Genomic DNA, 11,782 nt, shown 5'->3' on the forward strand with positions numbered 1-11,782 from the left:
CTCGCGGTATTCCATTCATCCAGGTTCTGCGAAGATGTATCAGGATCTTAGACAGCACTATTGGTGGCGGAAGATGAAGAAGGATATTGTGGAGTTTGTAGCTCGGTGTCTCAATTGTCAACAGGTGAAATATGAGCATCAGAGACCGGGTGGCTTGCATCAGCAAATGGTTATTCCCGAGTGGAAGTGGGAGAGGATCACTATGGATTTTGTTACCGGACTCCCACGGACTTTGAAGAAATTCTATGCTATTTGGGTGATTGTAGACAGGCTGACCAAGTCCGCGCACTTCATTCCTATTTGCACCATTTATTTTTCAGAGCGGCTGGCAGAGATTTATATTCGGGAGGTTGTTCGGTTGCATGGTGTCCCAACTTCCATTATATCAGAGCGGGGCACTCAGTTTACCTCTCAGTTTTGGCAGACTGTTCAGCGAGAGTTGGGTACTCAGGTACAGTAGAGCATAGCCTTTCACCCTCAGACGGACGGATAGTCCGAGCGCACCATTCAGATATTAGAGGATATGCTACGCGCCTGTGTTATTGACTTCGGAGGGTCATGGGATCGGTTTCTATTGCTTGCAGAGTTTGCTTACAACAACAGCTACTAGTCGAGCATTCAGATGGCTCCGTATGAGGCTTTGTATGGGAGGAGGTGTAGATCTCCAGTTGGTTGGTTCGAGTCGGGTGAGGCTAGGCTATTGGGGCAGATTTAGTCCAGGATGCTTTAGACAAGGTGAAGGTAATTCAGGAGACACTCCGTACAGCGCAGTCGAGACAGAAGAGTTATACGGACAGGAAGGTTCGAGATGTATCCTACATGGTTGGTGAGAAGGTCCTGTTGAAGGTTTCACCCACAAAGGGTGTTATGAGATTCGAAAAGAAGGGGAAATTGAGTTCGCGGTTCATTGGGCCTTTTGAGGTACTTCGGAGGATTGGGGAGGTGGCTTATGAGCTTGCCCTGCCACCCAGCTTGTCGAGCGTGCATCCAGTTTTTCATGTTTCTATGCTTCGGAAGTATATGGAGACCCGTCCCATGTTCTGGATTTCACTATGGTTCAGTTGGAGGGTGATCTGACTTATGATGTAGAGCCAGCAGCCATTTTGGAGCGTCAGGTTCGGAAGTTGAGGTCAAAGGATGTTGCTTCAGTGAAGGTGCACTGGAGAGATCGGATGTTGACTTATGCGTTAGAGGGCTCGGATGTGATTTCCAATGATTCAGTTAGTTTCGGGGGATGATTTGTGACTTAGGAGTGTGATCGGAAGTGGTTTTGGAGGCCCGGTGTAGAATTAGGCTTGAATTGGCGAAGTTAGTATTTTGGCGATTTCCGGTTGATAGGTGAGATTTTGATCCGAGGGTCGGAATGGAATTCCGAGAGTTGCTGTAGCTTCGTTGTGTGATTTGGGATGTGTGTGTAAAATTTCAGGTCATTCGGAGGTGATTTGGTTGGATTTTTGATCAAATGCGTGTTTCGGAAGTTTTAGAAGAACTTAGGCTTGAATTCGATGTAATTTGATGGTTTTGGTGTTGTTTGAGGTGTTTTTATGGTTGGAGCAAGTTTGAATGATGTTTTAGAATGCGTTGGTGCTTTTGGTCGAGGTCCCGGGGCCTCGGGGTGATTTTGGATGGCTATCGGGAGGTTTTGAGACTTGGAGGAATTGCAGAATTTGCAGCAGATGTTGCAGGGGTAATTTGGTCTTCGCGATCGCGAGCCTGAGGCCGCGATCGCATAGAAGAATTTTTGGCAGGCCTAATTTTTGTTCTTCGTGTTCGCGATAGTGGGTCCGCGAACGCGGAAGGTGAGTTTCTAATGCTTCGCGTTCACAGGGAGTTATTCGCGTTCGCATAGGTCTGGGATTTTGAGCATCGCGATCGCAGTGTGGATATCGCATTCGCGTAGGGTTAATTTGGAGCCTCGGATTCTAGAGCTTCGCGATCGCGGGGCCTTTGTCGCGATCGCGATGAAGGATTACTGGAGCTGGGCAGAAGGGTTTTAAATATTTTATTCCGCGAGCTTAAGTTATTTTTCCTCCATTGTTGAACATTTTGAGAGCTCTTTGGGAGAAATTGAAGAGGGATTCGAAGAGAATTGATTGGAGGTAAGTTTTATGAACCAAAAACGTCATTATATTGTGAAATTAACCTAGAAATTCATGGAAATTTAGCTAAAAAGGAGAGAACTAGGGCTTGGGATTTTGAAAATTTAAATGGGGATTTGAAGGGCCATTTGAGGTCGGATTTGAGAGTTTTCGATATGTATGGACTCGTGGCGAGATAAGGAACCCGTTGATGTAAAAATTTCTGAGTTTTTTGACTGAGATTTAATTAGTATCATTATGATTTGGGCTAGTTGCCATGTTTGGGGCCTTGTGCCGACCTGTAGAACCCTTAGGGGCCTTTGACTGATACTCCTCACTTTACTTGTTGAAAAATCATCTCCTCAGTCATGTTTTTCTACTTGCTTAAACAATATGAACCGGTTAATCCTAAACAAGAGAAATATGTGGGCTGAGATCCCTACCTTATATTATTGTATGCCAAAATGACTGAGAGGGGTTGAGAACCCAACAGTGAGGATTATATATATATGTTATGGATCGGGCTGCACACCGCAGCAAATACATATATGGATCGCGTTGCACGCCGCAGCAAATGTTTATGTGGATCGGGTTGCGCGCCGCAGCAATATAGCGCTTGGGCTGTAGGAGCCCCTCCCGGAGTCTGCACACCCCCAGTGAGCGCAGTCGACTATTTATATGGATCGGGCTTTGCGCCACAGCAATGTACGGATCGGGCTGTACGCCGCAACGGTTATTTTGATTTGGTCATTGTGAGAGATATACGGTTATTGTGTACGAAGAATGGAATTATACCTGTTAAATACCTGATAAACTATCTGTTTTACGTGACTTAAAGATAATTCACTCGACTTACTCATTATTTTGCTGCTTTGAGTTGATTTACTGCTTGACATAGAACTGCTTAGAGCCTTTACGGGATTTCTTACTGGCAGCCATTATTTATGATTATTACTCACTGGGTCGGAGTCTCACATTACTCCCTGCACCTTGCGTGCAGATTGAGGTGTTCCCGAGGCATAGTGGGAGTTTTCTTGCTGATTATCATCCACCGGAGTCATCGAGGTAGCTGCTTGGCGTCCGCAGACCCGATTTCTCCCTCTATCTTTTACTTTTCTGTATTCTAGACTATCTCTGTATTAGGCTGTTGAAATCTTGTGATAGAGGCTCTTGACTTGTGACACCGGATCGGTGGGCTATGTAGTGATGTTATTATGATTTTCGCACATTTTATCTTCTGTTTCAGACTTCTATTCATGTTTAATTGACATTTAAACCCTGTTAATTGGTAATGAACTCTATACGAGAGGGGTTGTGATTGATAATTGGTCGGGCTTGCCTAGCAATGTGTTGGGCGCCATCACGACCGGGGTTGGGGTCGTGACAGTCCTAATGTGCACAAGATGTAAACAAAAGACTATTGGTTATGACTATGTGGAAATTTAAAAGGTTAAAATGGCTCTTCACTAGCTTTTTTTTCAAATCATAGAAGTAGACTTAGAGAATAGTTTTAAAAGATGCGATGAAATTTGGCCTAAGTAAAAAGAAAGGTTCCTAAACCTTGTCCAACTAGATGGAATTACATGTATGAAAGTTTAGTTGTTGCATATGAATATAGAAACCCCATAAACTCAACGTTTAATACTCATGTAAGTGATGATGACGAGCACCTTACAAATGCGGATTGGGCTAATATTAAAATGCTTCTATGTTTTTTTAGAAAAATTTCATATTGCTACAAATGAATTTGTAGGTAATATTATCTTACTATTTCTAGCTGTTTAGTTTATATTGCAAAACTTGCAAATTTGTTTGCTTATTTTTCGGAGGGTGGAAAAATTTATGAACAAGCTATTAATTCTATGAGAAAAAAGGTTTAAAAAATATTTTTTCCCTATTCCCCCTATTTATGGTGTTGTTGCCTTGTTAAATTCTACTATGAAATTAGGAGGTCCTCAATTTTGGTATGAAACTATTTATAATGGTTTAGCACTTGAAGATGAGGAGTTGTCTACACTTCCGGAAGTACAAGCCTCAATTAAAATAAATGCTCAAACTATTTATAATGCTTATCAAATTGCAATAGATCATGCTAGACCAAATATTCCAACTCCTTCTTCTTCTAGTTCTCAATCATCTAAAAGAACTGCGGGAGTAAGAGCACTTACTGCTTCGGACGGGTTCAGGGGTTCTCAAGGTTCTAGTACTAGTGATTGTTCACAACTAAATGAGCTTGAAGTTTATTTGTCACAGGGAATTGAGGAAGTGAATCCCGATGGCTCCTTTAATATTTTGGAATGGTGAAGGACAAAGAAAAATACATTGGATTCTTTCAAGGATGGCCAGAAATATTTTAACCATTCAAGCTTCGACATTGGCACCGGAGAGGGCTTTCAGTCAAGCAAGACTTCAACTCGGTGATTATAGAGCGTCTATGAGTGAGAGCTTGGAAAAATTAGTACTTGCTGAATCACAACCAGAAAACCTATAGGCATGTTATCTACTCACAGAAAATCAAATAAACCCATTTTTCAATTTTATTATCACCCCCAATCGTTATTACAAATAATTATTACAGACCAGAATCAACTGAATGAAATACAAAGTGTGTAAACTATAGGAAGCCTTCAGCATGCCTAAAACAACAATGGATGTGCCAGGCCCTTCAATCCAAAACTTCTCCAAAAGCCAGTGTCCATAAAATCACAAAGTGATTGACTTCCTTCTGTTTTAAAGCACAAGCTTGCCAAGCCCGTATTGTATAGATTCTTCTAAAACACATAAGTATCATATAGTTTTCAATCAAATACACAACTTACTAGTTGCTACGGGACGGACCAAGTCACAATCCCCAACTGTGCACGCCCACACGCTCATCATCTAGCATGCGCGTCACCTCACAATAGTGAAACGATGTGAAATTCAGGGTTTCATACCCTCTGGACAAGATTTACAATCATTACTTACCTCGAACCGATCAAATCCCTACTCCGCGACGCCCTTTCCTCTGGAATCGGCCTCCAAACGTCCCGAATCTGCCCAAAAGCATTACAATGCAATTAATATAGGCCATTGAACCAATTCCCTACGAAAAATTATAAAAATATACCAAAATACAGAAATTCACCCAAAATCATACTTTACATCTCAAATGCCGCTCTCAAATGCCGAAAGCAAATTAGAAAAAGTAAAATAGATACAACAATAAACTTTTAGTAGTTTCAATTTTAGACAGCTAAATGAACATGTAGGATTATTTTGAAACACGGTGAGGAAAAAAATATACAACATACTTAAAGTTATCGACCTTCTTGATGAATTCCTGTCCATGCTAAATCACTTTTCATTAATTTTTTTTTTTTTGGCTGCTATGTTCTTAGTTGTCTTTACCTAAGTCCTCTTTCATAGGTTGACATTACAAAATCCCATCCTTTACATATTAGCATGTCAACAAGCCAACTGAAATTATACAAGTACAGATATAAAGTAAGCATTGTACTAGGTGAAACTTGTTCCTTCTATTGTTTAGATTTTCGTTACAGGCACTAGAAGAAAATGAAATAAATGACAGTGAACAAGAAAGAGAATTCAATTGTAAAAGAGGCGGAGGATGGCAGAATAGCTTTTAGCATCATTTGCGATGAAAAAAAATATGTAATTACTGTTTGTTATACTTGTAACGACCCGACCGGTCGTTTTGCTTTCTAGAATCCCATTCCCCTAAATAAGACTTCATGTACTTGATTTTACTTATTTATGACTTGTGAGGATGGTTAGTTCCGCATTTGGAAGAGTTCGGGTTGATATCGGAACACTTGGTTCCTTAAGGTTGGCCTAAAAGACCAAGTTTGACTTCGGTCAACATTTTGAGTAAACGACCTCAGAATCGGGATTTGACGGTTCCAATAGGTTCGTATGATGATTTCGGACTTGGGCGTATGTTCGGATCATCACTACTGAACATTTGATTAACTAATTCATTTCATGTCTAAATAAGGTTTCAAAACATATGGTTATAGATAACCTTAAAATACATAGAACATGTATATAAGCATTAGAACCAGGAGCATCAAATAATTATTTATGTGCCTTGAAACTTCTAACTTCACAAAATTGTTAGTACCCATTAAAATGATCAGCACCATCACATATAATAAGATTCGAGGAACCTAACCAACACCCTGCAATCTATAAATTTTCAACTGCATCTTTTTCATCCTTTTAATACATAAATATTTCGTAATCTAGAACATGTTAAATATGAGCATATGGATTACCTTCTGCACAACTTGTTGTTTAGGATGAGTGTACTGATAGTCAAATTATTTGGTCTAGACTCATGGAGTTAATTTTAATCAAAAGATTACAGAAGTATTCAAAATGCTAAACTTAAATGAGCTTTAGATTGTACTTTCAGACAGTCCTTATATAGAAACAAAAGGAGAGCGCAATGATTTGGCTTCCTAGGATGCATGCTTTGTTTTGGATTAGGCCAACCAAAGGAGATGTTGGACCATCTTGATAGCGTGCTGGCAAAGAATCTGGACATAGTTAGAGCGCAGAGCTCATTGTATAAGCTAAAAGCTCAGGTTTGTCATTTTTATCTTTGCCATTTTCACCAGTTTTCTTCATAGATGTTATTCAATGGCACAAAAATACATCCATTATTTTCACTATCTGTTTAAATTCTGGTATTTGATTGTTTCAATTCAAAAATGTATAGCCAGAGCGGCTGCTGTATTTTCTAGGCGATATGCTTTTGTTTTGGTTCCAGGTGGGACAACGGGTATGAATCCTATTTGTTGATTTGTCACAAGGTGTTAGTCTGTGATATTATGTGAAATAACTGTTGCCTTAAAGGTATAAACTAGAAAAGACCTACTTCCTTCAAGCGGCCACCATAATAAAATGGAAAGGGTAAAATTGGCCAAGTTTTGGGACAATATAAGCCGAGGAGTAATATTTTCATATAAATTGCAGTTGAGAAGTCTAATGCTTGAACAGTTTTTAAGGATCTGAGCCTGATACGATATAGTATTTCATTTAGTCATATATCAGCCGCCATTCAGTTGAAGAAACGTTTCTAAGTTATTCTTAGATAATTGTAGTGTCATTTGTGAATTTGCTATTTATAAGCCTTGCATAGTATAAAGAAAAGTAGTACTAATTCCATAACAAATAAACATTTACTGTGGTGGGAATTACAAAGGGATGTACGATCGCTCAAAATCCATTTCTTTGATGATGGGGGTAAGTTTAATTAAATCATTCTACTCAAATCTTTTATATTCTTACAAAAAATACTTTCTACCTTACGTCTAAAAAATCAATATTATTATGGTATATTATATCTGTAGTAAAGTCTTTTCTATACGATTCATCATTTTAAGTTCTTTCATGTATNTAAAGTAACGTCTTTCATACGATTCATCATTTTAAGTCTTTCATGTATTTGTCAAAGACTTTCGATTCAAACGAAGATGATGTTAGAGACATTGGCCTGCTCTTTTTACATTTCGAAAAGAATTCTCCTCAGGAACTTAAAGTTTTGTTACTACCCAAATATGTTATCTATGCTTCATGTCAGCTCATGGCTGTCCATGGGTATCATTGGATTGCAAAAGATCATTGGGTATCAAGTGAAGGATCTCTACTGCTGACACGACCCCAAACCGGACTCGGTCGTGATGGCTCCTCTCGTGAAGACAAGGCCAGCCAACACAATTTCCCAAGTCAACCATTTTCCATTAGAAATTGTTTTTATACCATTTATAAACCGTTAATCTCATAATGAATATTTAAAAGAAAAATGCGGAATAATTACACAAGCCCGACACCGGGGTGTCACTAGTCATGAGCATCTACCAAGGTCTGAATACAACAAAAACAGTAAAATGTACTAAGTACAGAAATGAAAATGAGAGGAAGGAAGTGGTGCTGCGAACGTCATGCAGCCACCTTGCTAACTCTGATGGCTCCGCGTTTGAGCAACCAACACCCGCTACCGGGTTCCGAAATACCTGAATCTGCACACGAGGTGCAGGGAGTAATGTGAGTACTCCAACCCAATAAGTAATAAGAGTAAATAAAGACTGAGTAGTAGGAAACAATGAATTCACATTTATGTTAAACTCAATAAGCACACAGGCTCCTAAATCAGAATACGAGTCAATCGCCTCTTTTAAAATCCAGCTTTTGGTAAAAATCATTTAAAATGCCTTCCGACAGATTCAGTAGGGGTTCAATACCATTTTTAATAAAAGAGCTGGAAACCATAATCGACCCCTCGAGCAGAACATAGTTCATAAACAGCCCCTCGGGCAAAACAGGAGTCATAAACACCTTCTAATAAGAAAATCTCAGTGGATATAACAAAAGCCAAATCAGTGATTAAGTTCTGAACATCTCATAAACCCCAGCTTAAATGAAAGTTGTTAAAAAATATTTATCTAGCATTTTCGACAGAGGCTCAGTATAAAGATGAGTGAAAATAGTCATTAAATCAACATATTCGATAGAAACTCACTCTAAAGAGAAGTGAAAATCAATAAGTTCATAATCAAGACCCTCAAGCAAACATCACTCATGTGCATGTATATATCTATCGCCCCTCAGGCTAGCGTCTCAGTCACTCGTGACTCAACTCCTACCATTCAGCGCTCACACTCAGTACTCACGCGCAATAGGTACCATATAGTAACCGTTGCGGCGTGCAGCCCAATCACTATATCGCTGCGGCGTGCAGCCCGATCCAACATATTGCTGCGACGTGCAGCCCGATATAATATATATATATATATATATATATATATTTATATATACGTGCAGCCCGATCCATAGATATATAATCCTCACAACCAGGCCCTCGGCCTCTCTTAGTCATTAACCTCACAATCAGACTCTCAGTCTATCTCAGTCATCAACCTCACAATCAGACCCTCGGTCTATCTCAGTCATCAACTCACGATCACTCGGACCATCAGTAAAACAGGGAACACAGCCCAAACAGTTTTCACATTTTTAAGAAATATAGTGATAAAACCAGATTTGAACAATAACAAGTTAAAAACATGACTGAGGACATTCGTTCATAACAAATAGAGTGAGGAAAAATAGTAAAAATGCCCTTAAGGGTCTCAACAGGTCGGCAGAAGTCCCCAAACATGGCATACATGCCAAAATATAATATCAATCTCTAGAACATGCAATATCATAAGGTTTCAAATCAAATACGCGACTTAAAAATCGGACGGACCAAGACATAATCCCCAACGGTGCAGAACTCCATGCTCGTCATCTAGCGTGTGCGTCACCTCAAGATAACACAACGATGTGTAATCCGGGGTTTCAAACTCTCAGGACAGTATTTACAATCATTACTTACCTCGATCCAGTCCAAACTCTAGCCCGCGATGCCTCGCCCGCACGAATCAACCTCCGGATGCTCCAATTCTAGCCACAATCAGTACATAATCTTTAAAATATGCTAAGGGAGCGAAGCCCACTCGAAAATATCCAATTTAACATCAAAATGAAATTGCTCAAACCCGGCCCCCGGGCCCACGCTTCGAAATCCGACGAAACTCACAAAATCCGACAACCCATTCAACCACGAGTCCAACCATACCAAAATTACTAAATTCCGATAACAATTCGGCCTCCAAATCTTCAAATCTTATTTTCAAATCCCTAGGTCCAAATCCCCAATTTACACCTCAAAAACATGTAATCTAGTCAAATCATTCGATGATAATTCAATATTATGGAGTAGAAATGATCACAAGTGACTTACCTTAATATTTCCCATGCTTTCTTGCTAAAAAATCGCCCCAAGCCGTGTTCTTTCATCAAAAAAACGTCAAAAGGAGCTAAAAAAACGTAACAGCTTTAATAAATCCGATTATGGTCGCTAAAGGCTTAATTCCCGTCGCTAAAAGGTCCAATCTGGTCGCTAAAAGGTGCACACCAGATCTGATGCACCAGCAGTCTTTAATTTCACTAAAAAGGCTCTAACTCCATCATACGAACTCGGAATTCGATGATTCTTGTTCCTATGAGTCACAAATAATGATACGAACATAGTCCTTCAATCGAAACTCAATTCGGAGCTCGTTTGCTCAGTGCGATATCCATTTCGCTCGTTAAACAATTAACTCATGATTCGCATCAAAAACCCAATCGCGACTTGATGAAATTAGACCAAATTTTTCAGATCACTCGTATAATTCATTATCAAAATTCCGGACGTCTCAAAATCAAATTTCGATCTCTAGAACTAAAAATGGACCTTTGGATCATTACATGCTTATGCTCAAAACGCCAAAATCTTCCAAAAACTCTTCCAAAACATATCCGAGCCTCGTGGGACCCCGACCAAATATGCCAACACACCCCATAACATAATTCAAACTTGTTTCAACCTTCGGAACGCTCAAAACCAAATCAAATCACCCTCGGATTCAAGCCTAAGAATTCCAAAACTTCCGAATTCGATCAAAAAGTCTATCAAACATCGTCCGAATGACCTGAAATTTTGCACACACATCACAAATGACACAAACGGACCTACTCCTATTTCTGGAATTCCATTCCGACTCCGATATCAAAATTTCCACTGCCGACCGGAAAATTCCAAATTTCCAATTTCGCCAATTCGAGCCTAAATCTACCACGGACCTCCAAAATACATTCCGGACGCGCTCCCAAGTCCAAAATCATCTAACGGAGCTAACCAAATCATAGAAATCCAAATCCGAGATCAAATACTAAAAAGTCAAAACTTGGTCAGACCTTTCAAATTTCATGCTTCAACTGAGGACTGTTCTTCCAAATTCATTCCGATTACCCTGAAAACCAAAACCAACGATTTACATAAGTCATAATACATCACACGGGGCAAGCCATGCCCGAGAACTGGCGAGCAAAGTGCAAAAGCTCAAAACGACCGGTCGGGTCGTTGCAACTGCTTGGTGAATTCTATTTATAGTATTTGCACAATTTATTTTCAAGTGAAGGATCTCTACTACTTGGTGAATTCTATTTATAGTATTTGCACAAATTATTTTCACCAGCTGTAATTATGCATAGATGTAGTATGTTGCTGAGTATTATAATTCATGGACTTCAACTCATGTAGCTATATGAAATTCTCCAGCTGGCAGTAGAACTTTTGTCAACTACACCTTGAAAACGAGCTATTAAATGGGGAAAGTTGGCTCAAAGCAATACATATCTCCACGGGGTAAACTGTGTTTGATGTTGCAACAGTACTTCCTCTCATGGTATGCTAATTTTTGTGTTGTACCTTTATTATTCAGATTTTGTTATCACGGAAATGTAGCTTTTGTTATGCATTTTCAAAGTTAGTAAATCCATTGATAACCTAATTTATGTTATGTTAACACTTCTTAAATACATGATATTTTCATAAATAAAGTCTGTTGAACGAGACACTATGATCTTCGCTGATGAACCGAGTATAAAAGTGGAAGTTCCTGAGATTTAGGCTGCCTGGGTCCTATGTTATTGGTGGAAACATGGGAGGTATGAGACCTCCTAATAATATGGCACCTTACCAAAGGCCACAGGAATACAATAATCAGAATCAGCAGCAGGGGTATCATCCTCCTTAGCAGCAGCATGGTGGACGGCAGGAAGATGGGTTTGCTAGACTTGAGGCAATGATGCAGCAGATCATTGGGTCC

Source organism: Nicotiana attenuata, unplaced genomic scaffold (assembly GCF_001879085.1).
Source record: "Nicotiana attenuata strain UT unplaced genomic scaffold, NIATTr2, whole genome shotgun sequence".
In the NCBI taxonomy this organism is placed as follows: Eukaryota; Viridiplantae; Streptophyta; class Magnoliopsida; order Solanales; family Solanaceae; genus Nicotiana; species Nicotiana attenuata.